Here is a 10,970-nt window from a genome sequence, read left to right as displayed (position 1 = left end):
GGCACTCTGCATCTTGCACGGGACTGGGGAAGAACAAGAGAACAACCGAGGTTACTATGCGTTCGGGACGGAATTGTCATCATGTCGATAGTCATATCGATAGTCATGTCGATAGTCATCTCGGACGTTGGGTACTTACTATTAATCCGGCGTGGCTCACAAATGAAATGGTGACTGCTGAGCTTAGCAACCGCTTACCAGGAAAGTTGAGCTGCACTCAACCTAAACGCAGAGATAAATATATTATTATAAAGAAAATATAAAATTAATAATCGATTATTATGAAATAATAAAAATAAAATTTAACCACATAAGAAAAAAAATAGCCGTTGCTTTGTCTGCGGAAGAGGGGGGAGGAGGTGGTCCCCACTCTTACGCGTTTCCGCTGTTTCTGTCTGTTCAACTTATTTATTTGGACAGGTATGTTGTCTTTACTCATTTATTGTCATTTTTTATTTTTTTTTCCATTATTATTTTTTTATTTTATTATTATTTCATGACGTTTATTTTATCTCTGTATATGTATTGTTTTTTGTTTGTTGTTTTATATACATCTCATGTACTTTTTAACTTTATATTTTACGTATTTTTGTATGAAACTATTGCTCTTGCCTTTGTTACTTGTTTTTTATTCTTTTCATTGTATCTTTTTATTTTTAATTCTATCATTTTATCTTATTATTGTTTCATTTTGTATCTTTTTAGCCCTGATGAAGCCCTGCAAAGTGGGGCGAAACGTTGGAAAATAAAAAGTTGTAAACTATTTTCGTTTTCACTTGTGACCGCAACCCTGACCATCTTCCTATATATCAATTTTTACGGTCAACTATACATACGAAAAAAAAGTTTTGTTAAAATTAGGTTTTGACTATTACACATGTTAGCTCAGACACGATGCAGTGTTTCCATTCTTTAAAACCTTTACTTCGCATGCGCAAATTAGTTTGATTGGGGGAAGTTGCGATTTCGCTAAAGAATCGATATTATTTTCGATACTTTAACTGACGCGTCGATATCCGATAAGGAATAGAACGTATCTATTCTTGGATTGTATCGGATAAAAATTAGCTATAGCAAAAATTACCATGGATACGACCTTTATTCATGGCAATTTTAGCTTATTAGTTTCACAGTTGCTAATATCGATTATTTTATTATCGATATTAATATCGAGATGTATCGATACTTCTGAATAGCTATGTATCGAAAAAAATCTTTTTTGATCCTGTTGGAACACGGTTCTATTATTTTGTCTCAAAAAAAGAAACGCAAAAGTAAAAAAAACACTTAATAACGTTTCTTTTGGTACAGTTATTCCGTTCATAAGTTTGTATCCTGTATGAGCCCCCCACCCCATTTTACTTAAAAATCATGTTTAAACAAGCGAAAAATAATTTTCTATCCCAACATGGTATAAGACTGTTATATATTTACGCCTGTAATAATTAAATAACAAATTATATCACAATAAGCAAAATGAAAGACATAAATGAGCGAAAGAGTTTAGTTTACAATATATCAATCATATTTTTTTGCAAATTAGGACTTAAAAATTAAATTTTTACTGAAAACTACCTAAATTTAAGGTTTAGAAAAATTTCAATTATTAAAAAAATGAGTTAGATAAGAATATTTAAGTATTATTTTAAACAAAATTTTATTCTAAAATGTAACCTAGTATCTTTAACGACTGATTTATTCAATTCATCGAGATACGAAAAATAAAAGTCAAAATTAAGCTTATGAGCAACTTGGGGAGCAACTTTGGGATGATGGCAAGAATGAAAGGGATTTGAGGAGAAACGGTGACAAAAGAAATGACTGGGAGATTTGTTTTAAATGTACAAACTAAAATTATAGAAGGATAAGAACTGAAGAATTTGCTGCAAAGTTTAGAAAAGTATAAAAATTGAAAATTAAATAAAGTAATTGAAGTAGAAAAGTGTAATTTTTCAAAAAAAAAAAGTAATGAATTTGCAATAATTAGTACATCCATAATTATGATATCATTGTAATGCTTTTTAAACAAAAGATTAATGAAAATAACTAGTTATATTTCATGTTTCAGAACTTAATATTCTTGAAAGAAAATGAGGTATATTCGGAAAATAACCTGAGATAAAATAATTACTGAATAAGTTTCTAAAAGAAAAAACAATACTAAATTTAAAAAATCGGGGATTTAAAAATTAAATTTTAAATAAAAAGAAACATTATTAAATGAACGAACGTCATTTTTATATTATATAGTTTTGTAGGTTAGACAAAATGCACTTACAATAAGAGATGCATGAATATAAATCTACAACAGATTCAATCCATTTTATCGTATTCTTGCAAGTAACAGAATTCACTTCGGAATACATGTGTGTGATATGATAATATATATGATATATGATACTTTATTTATTTTATATGAAAAGATACGGAGACTAAGGCATACTACATACAATAGTATCTACGAAAAATCTATTCCAGATCTCCTCTAAACTCTAGCGTTAGACACGGAATGGTTCCAAACTCTAATCTACTGGTATATATGTGGAATATCAGGAGGTGGGGATTATAGGAGGTGGATTTTGGTGGGGGGGAGGTGCAGTTTCTAGGAATTGGGAATAGAAAGACCCAAGGCTATGTCGTGTATCCTAGGGCGCGTCATAGGAACATAATCTAGTTTTATTGCTGGGCAATCAACACCTTGGGCATATGGAGTAATGGAAACATAAAAATGGATCGAAAGGGTAAAACAGGGAAATTGTGGGAACTATCCCAGAGGGTTCTATTCCCAGAGTTCCGTTTTCATCGATGTTTGTGATTTCATTAATTAAAATATTTAATTAAATGAATTAATTTATAAATATTATAAAATCACAGATTACTATAACTTTAAAAAACATAGTTCTCTAACGAGGTTTCAGAATCAAATATTTTCCGTTACTACTAAAAAAAATTAATGAAACACACAAAAAATTTCTGAATTATTATATAAATAGAAATTATTTCATTTTTGTCATTTAGTTCAATAATTTTTATTAAACCTCTAAAGTCTTCGGTATTCATTTAATAATATAATAAATAAAAAGCCTTTTTGATATTTGATAACTATGCAATAAAAACGTAGATTAGAGGCTTAGCTGCTAAGAGCTTATGGTTAGGTAAACTTAGATCAAAACTACGGATTTTAATTATTATCAAGTGTCAATAAAAATTAATGTTTTTCTTAATTAAATTCAGGAATATTTAATAACATTTAATTTCCTACATTGTGTATCAATTTTAGATGTTAACTGTTTAGATCTAAACAAGAATATTTTAAATTAATTTTAAATAACAGTTAACCATAAATAAACTTATGATTGATAAATAAAAGCTGGCCCATACTTGAATAAGTTACTGAGCTGTAGATAGTTGACCGTAGATTAATGCTTGAAGAAGTTACATAAAGTTAACAGTTACATTTAAGACTTTTTATTTTATTAAGACCTTTTATTTCGTTATATTTATTGAAAACATAAGATGAGAGCCTGTTATATTTTTTAAACAGTTATTTTTAATATACATAGTAGTTAACAAGTCTACAAAAATTTAATTTATAATTCCTAACGTTGTGTATTTATTTAAATATTTGAGGTTATTACACTTATATTAAAACAAAAATATTTTATATTATTATTAAATAACAATAAAAAAATGGAATAAATAATAATACATAATAGCCCATATCTAGATAAGTAAGGGATTATATCAACTCTAGTTATCTTCGTTATATTTAAAACCTGAAGTTAACAGTTACATTTAACAATTTAATAACTTTTATCTACTAATTATATAGCTCAATTTATTTAGAAGATAAATATGAAAGCTGTTATAGAGATAAAGGTGGGGACCTGTTATTTAATAAGCAGTTATTTTTAACAGTAAGGAGAGCGCGGTGACACTGTGGTAAGGCACGATGCTACTAGCTCCAAGGACTCAGGTTCGAATCCGGCTGGACAGAAAATTGTTTTCTGTTACACTGTAGCAATGAGTCAACCCTGTGGGTTCTGGAGCTCTTCTGAGGCTTTCACCCAGCCTCTTAAAGTGGGTAATCGAGCATGATTCTGACCAAATCACCTCCTTGCACAACAGTTGGTCCAGTACCAGTACTTTCTTCACAGTAGTGCTATGTACATTTACACAAACTTAAAATATAAAATTAAAGATTTTTTTTTTTTTTTTTTAAAGGACAAAACTTAACACATAAGGATTTTATACTGAAATATGTACAATAAAAATTTATTGAAAAGTTGTAATTTTCCTAAAAGAGAGCATCTTGAATTGTATTTTTAAAAAAGGTATTCGAAATGTACTTAGCACTACAGTGAAGTAAGCCCATAATAAATAAATCAAATGATTGTAAGAAAGAACATTAATATAAAAAATCTATATTTATTTATTATTTTTATTAATTTTATTTGTATTTATCCTTTCTGGAACTTTGTTTAATCTAAACTTACTTCTTTATTTTCCATTCTTTTTTGAGTTAAATTTTGTTTTCTATTTTTACGTGTTATTACGTCTCCTTTTCATTTATAACGTAATTTTTTTTTTTTTTTATTCTTATTCTTATCATTGTCTATTTTATAATAATACTATTTTATTTCTTCTTTTCTTACATTTGTATATAATGTATAATTTTCTTTTCACTTATATTTATATAATTTTAACCCTAACTTATTATCGTATATCAAAATATTTTTAGACGTTTTTGTATCTTTTTAGACCAGATGGAGCTCTTTAAAGTGGGGCAAAACGTAGGCAAATAGTTGTTGACAATTTTTTTGTATTCTTGTGACCGCTCCCCTGACTAACTTCTTCATAATTAATATAAAAATTTCTGTCGAATTGGAAAACGATGACAGGAATTTCTTCGTGCAAATAAGTATGGAAACAATATATTGTAACAAAGACTATAATAATGATAACATTATGTACATGAATATATACAACAGTAGAATATTTGTTTAGAAATTAAGAGAAAAAAAAAATACGAGTCATTAAGATTGTTTACTGATCGCTAATGAACCACTAATTAATTTATACTAATTTGTTTTTATTTCCTTATTTACAATTGTATACGTCCAAGTTAAATATAGAAAACAAACGCAGGACCCATATTTCATAAACAAAAGCAAGACAACGTTGGCTAATATTGATCAGAATCGGTGGCTTTGTGGCGCAGTTGAACACAGGGCGGCCGCCATTCCAAAACAAACCTCAAATAAATACATAATATAAATATATAAATTTATATCCAATAACGTATATTCTTAATAAAAAATAAATACAAATCTAAAATTCGTAGTGAATTTTCATATGGAAAATTACATATGGTAATTCTAATACATAAGTAAAAAGAGATGTGAGACTCTTTATTTAATTTAACTAATAGTTTTTTGTTTTTTTTTTACATAAGAAGGAAAATTATTTTATAAAAATAACTGAACGATTTATCACCTGAAATTATCTAAAAAAAAATTCCTATAAGATTAGTCATAGTTAAATAGTCATAACTCGTTAATCTATGACATTGGTCATACCTATGGAACTTCATATCAATTTATAGATAAAAATAGAAATAGAACTAAATATAATATTTTTGCAAATGTTGAGGTTTTTAATATGAGTATTCTATCCAAATCTAACTGATACTGTTTTATAAAATTATAATTAAAAAAATAATATCAGTGCATATAACATTTAATAGTTGAGGGAAAATTTTAATTTAAAAAAATAATAAAACAAGTATTAGATGCAGAATTCTAAATTTCTAAAAATTCTTTTTTAATATAGAGATTATTATGTATTAACTTTAGATACAATACTCTTCATATGTTAAAATTTCAAGACAATAAAAAATTTTTAACAATTGCAAACTTTAATTAATATCCTGTTTAGAATTTAAAATAATCATATTCTCATAAAAAAATAAATTAATGGTGAGTAAGAACTATTATACAAACAAAAAACTAATAATTAGGTTTGTCATTATCAATATTTCTTTTTGAAACATATTCAAGTGAACTAATCAATCATGAATGAAAAAATAACGAGAGGAATCTAGAACAATCCGGGCGCCAGAGGAACTGGTGGTTGTGGGGCAGCAAGGTCATGAGGCCCACCGTGGGGCAGGTCATCATAACACATCTATTATTATTAATTATATTATATTATTAATTATATATGTTATATTAATTGGTATTCAATATTATCAAAGTGATATAGGTTAGTTGTTTTGAAACATGAAGTAGCACTTAGCAGCTAAGTCGGAAGTCCCAGGTCCAGTATTGATCAAGCTCACACCAGCAGGTCGGATAATCAAAACAACTTTATATATGTATATAAATGTTGGAAAAAAAATACAGAAACAAATCATCCATCATCTATCCTTAAAAAAATGTCAACCATATTGTTCGAATTAACTCACCGCTCCTGGAGAAATACGGCCTTTTCTGGTCCAAAAGATTCGGTGGCTAGCTGTTATATAGAATAACAACTAGAATATGGAAGCAGATTGACGAGGTCGATCCGCGAGAACTGAAGGCTGGGCTGAGAGCTCAGAATGACTCACAGTAAGAGTCTGAAGGGAGTCGTGAACAGTACGATAGTAGGCTGCGAACTGGGAAAGGGAGGGGGCATTCTACGCCTTAGGGCAGGCTGTGACGTCACGCGGTGTTGCCGGATCTAGGCGACCCGGACCTTACCCAACTACCATTGATTCAGTCAATGGAGGCCCTTCATCCATATGGCAGGGCCTTCGGAAGGTCGTTCGGCAACGAGCAGTTCAGTTATAGAAGTAATATATTCACTAACTGAATCGCAAACTTGCATATACTTACTTGAATCGATAATTGATATGTGGACCGCCATTGGTTTGGACTAGTGCCGGCAGGAAAGCGATAGAACATCGAATACTGACTCAGCCCGTCTACTGCAGATAACGAGGACAAACCTTTACATCCATTTCTCATTTATTTTTAATAACACTCACATTACTGAGAATCTCAGATTTTTTTTTTAATTATTTATTTAATGTAATTTACAACTGTACAAAATAATACAATAGGTAAATATGTAGTATGTTTCATATACACTTGAAAATCTTGGGAAGGAACCATCCATTGGTGGTACTTCAAACATTAATTTAAATTAGAAGGTCCCGTGGTCATCTTCTTTTCAGACGCCTCGGAGGATTATCAGGGATTGTTAAGGATGAAAGATTAAGAATTAATGGGTTAGGATGGTTAAGGAGTTTGACGCATATCTGTTTCAGGTCAAATCTGCAACGAATGGGATGTTAAGGTCTTTGTGGATGAGTTTATTTGTGACGTAATAAAGAGCATCATAGATTTTACGTAGGATTTTAGATTGTAACGATTGGATGCGGGAAGAATTTGATGGTTTGGTGGAGCCCCAGAGCTCAATTCCATATGTCCAAATGGGTCTGATTATTGTAGTGTATACTAATTTTTTGTAGTGAATGGGAAGTTTAGAGCGTTTGTCAAGAGAATCTCAGATAGACAGAAAGTTTCATCTTCACCTTATATATAAGGTATTCTGTGCAGGACTAAAGAATTGATTGAAGAAAATTGAGAAGGAAGAGTTGTTAAAAAAAAAAGGTACAAAAAAACCATTATATGGTCGGTCGGAATGACATTTAAAGCTAAGATAAACGTTCAGATGTCGTATATATGATATATACACAGGTATATATAAATATAGATACAGGTATAATTATCCATAAATATAGAATTAGATTTTAGAACTTAATCCAAAATCCATCGGTCTTAACCTTACTATATAAACTTTTACATCTTTATATATACTTGTATATATAGTTGACCGTAATACCTAAATATAAGAAGATGGTCAGGGTTGCGGTCAAAAAAGGAACAAATAGTTTATAACTATTTTAATGTCCGACGTTTCGCCCCACCTTGCAGGACTGTTAAAAGCGAAAGGTTGAACAGAAGGTGACACTAAATCGGAAGCATGGAGGAGTCGAGGATCACATCTTTGGTTTCACTTTTCTTCGCAATGACCATGTAGGACTTTGCTACAACCCATAAAGAGTGAAATGTTCAGTTCTTAGTAAGGGAGTACTGTTTTAGAACATAGGTTAAACAAGGAGGTGTTTTGTACAAGATCTAACACCATATTTTTCTCCTATTATGGACAATCACTTCATAGAGGGTGGGGTAGGCCCCAGGAGAGCTGCCGAACCCACAGAGTTGACTCACGGCTACAGTTACCTCTGAGCTACGAAGCTACCCTACAGAAGTTAATATATAATTTTTGAATCGATGATTGCTAAATATACGTTGAGCCTCCAGGCATATCCGAGGAGGCTGGGAGGAACAACCACAATATTCCAGATCCTAAGAAAAATGCATTTGAAAATCAAATTGAAGGTTTCTAGAAAATTGGATCTACATATGTGATTGAGGAATAAAAGAAGTTAAAAGGATAAGAGAAATTATTTTTTTGCAAGTAAATCTTCCCTACATAACCAACTAGACATTAGGTGCCTTCCTAGAGATATACCATTACAATACTGCAACTTCCCTTTCTCTGAAACATAATGGCGGAAAAACATGCAGCAGTATTCTTCCTGGAACAAGAGGCAAAGAAGCCATCATGAATACTTTCATATGAACCTACTTTCTAGCCAGGACTGAATAATTCTATTATATCTTCCAGAGTATTCTCTCACCCAGCAGAAGCCGTAAGGAAAAATGGTTTAGGTTCCATTCCACTAAATGAGCCGTCGGAACCTTTTATGTCCACCTCCGGGACTGGTTCCTCCCACCATTACCAGGATCCATAATATCACTCCGAGAAGAGAAAGTCTTTCCTAGAATCATTCCTTGGAACTTTCTAAGCTCAAGCTGCACTCGTGTTCTCTTAAAGCCGTCTCATCTCAAATCTAGCTCAATCGTCAATAGCTCAATCGCATCCTTTATTTTATTTTGTTTTACAATTGGAGTAACTTACATTGCTCAAAAAATATTGATACGTTTTTTTAATCCCATATGTTTGGTTAGCCCCCCTCCAAAAAAAACATGGAGTTTCTTAGGGATTTAGTATTACCTTGCTTTCTGGGCAGGTACCTGAATCATCTAGAGAGACTTTCCTTTTTTTCCATGTCAAGGGCGTCGTTACGAAAATTTTGGAAATGACAAAAGATATAGATTTCCTAAACGGAATATTCACTAAACTTCTGGAAGTTTGTAAATCCTGTAAACATTGTGGAGGGAATTTTAATATTTTCTCGTGGTGGGGAATAAGAGCTAAGTGTCATTAAGTTGATATTTTAACTGGATTTGTAGATTTAGCTATTTTAATAATTTTTAGCAGTATCTAAAATAGTGGGGAAGTCTTACGTACGATTTTAAGGAACTCCTTACTAAAGGTCTCCTTTAGACCAACTTTTAGCTTCTTTCATGAAACATTTTAGTTATGAATTCCATTCATAGGAATTCCTTGAAGGTAAAATTGTTTCTTTAGCAATGGAAAAAATAAATCAGGCGATCATAAAACGAAATTTATTGTTAAGGAAACCTTAATACAAAATTTTATTTGAAATCTTTAGACGTTGAAGGTTTCATCATTGTTCAATCCCGGGTATTCGTAGTGGATTTAGCAAATCTTTATTAAGAGTACCGTATAATTAGTTCAACGTTTATTGAAATTTAATAAAGTTTAAAATAAAGAACTGTTGATAGTCGAAAAGCAATTGTATTGTATGTTGGAAATATATAAAAATAAAAATACTAAACATCATTTCATATCTTTATAATTACTTATTTATGTATAATTATTATTTTTTCATGACGTTTATTTAATCTCTATATTTTTTTTTCCATTCCCCATATTGTTTTTGTTTTATGTACATCTCCTGTATTTTTTTAACTGTATATTTTACGTATTTTTATAAAAACGTTTTACTCTTGCCATTGTTACTTATATTTATTCTTATCATTGTATTTTTATTCTTATCATTGTATCATTTTGTATCTTTTAAGCCCAGATGAATCCCTACAAAGTGGGGCGAAACGACGGAAAATAAATAGTTGTAAACTATTTTTGTTTCTCCTTTGACCGCAACCCTGACCATCTTCCTATACAGGAAAATAAATAGTTGTAAACTATTTTTGTTTCTCCTTTGACCGCAACCCTGACCATCTTCCTATATAAAAATACTAAACGTTTTATTTGTTTCTTAAAATTTACCAGAATCCTTATTCCTCGCTTTCTTATCTTTTTAATGAAAGATTTTTTATTTATTTTTTTGTTTTCTAAGAAAGTGATAACAAATCAGCTAATAATTGACAAAACCACTTTACAATTTAAACAATTGTAATATTTGGATTCTGTTATTGTTTACTTCGTACCTCGACTCAAAATAAAAATTCGTTTTTTTTAAGATGAAAGAAACTTAAAAAGTAGATTTTGCCAATTCCTGAACCAGAGTATTTTAAAGGACCTGTCGAATCCTAAGCCAAGTTAAACAAGACAAGATGCCAACTATTTTTGACCTTTGCTGACATCCCTCATGGAATAGCAAAACAGATGTCTGTTGCTTTTACTATTTTAAAAACACGTAGTCAGTTCTTATATTAAAAATAAAAAAGTACTAAAATTTACACAGGTGTTTATAAAAACGTTATTTTCTATTTTATTACAAAAAAAGGCAATTTTAAACAAAAAAATACCAATTATGTATCTATAATTTTCATATTAGCTAAAAAAAAAAAGTTTAGCGATGTCTTATGACAAATTGCGATATTGAAAAGTCTTAAAACGCCCCTAGTGAGTTTAGTGATGTGGAGAAGGAAGACGAAGATAGGATCAAATGAAGGAAAGTAATGAGGAGAAGATGGTTGGGGGTGCGGTCAATGAAACACAAATAAGTATGACTAACTTATTTT

At 30.4% G+C, this 10,970-nt stretch overlaps 1 protein-coding gene across 3 annotated transcripts in view; it reads right to left on the bottom strand.

The window, feature by feature from the left end:
• Window positions 1-10,970, bottom strand: part of LOC106689049 (uncharacterized) — a 26,377-nt gene that overhangs the window by 9,118 nt on the left and 6,289 nt on the right. Inside the window, exons 1-2 of one of the 3 annotated variants that reach the window (XM_014433803.2) lie at window positions 6,467-7,129; window positions 140-222 (exon numbers count right to left, since the gene is read on the bottom strand). The gene's annotated coding sequence lies outside the window, so the exon portion shown is untranslated. Of the gene's footprint in view, window positions 1-139; window positions 223-2,278; window positions 2,373-6,466; window positions 7,130-10,970 lie in introns of those variants that run through there. The other 2 variants (XM_067045625.1, XM_014433802.3) reach the window with 2 other exon arrangements.

The sequence above is a fragment of the Halyomorpha halys genome, unplaced genomic scaffold, assembly GCF_000696795.3.
Source record: "Halyomorpha halys isolate HHAL.00 unplaced genomic scaffold, Hhal_1.1 Scaffold1270.1, whole genome shotgun sequence".
NCBI classification, from domain to species: domain Eukaryota; kingdom Metazoa; phylum Arthropoda; class Insecta; order Hemiptera; family Pentatomidae; genus Halyomorpha; species Halyomorpha halys.
The sequence above is the reverse complement of the archived record's forward strand: the minus strand, read 5'-3'. Positions and strand labels throughout refer to the sequence as shown.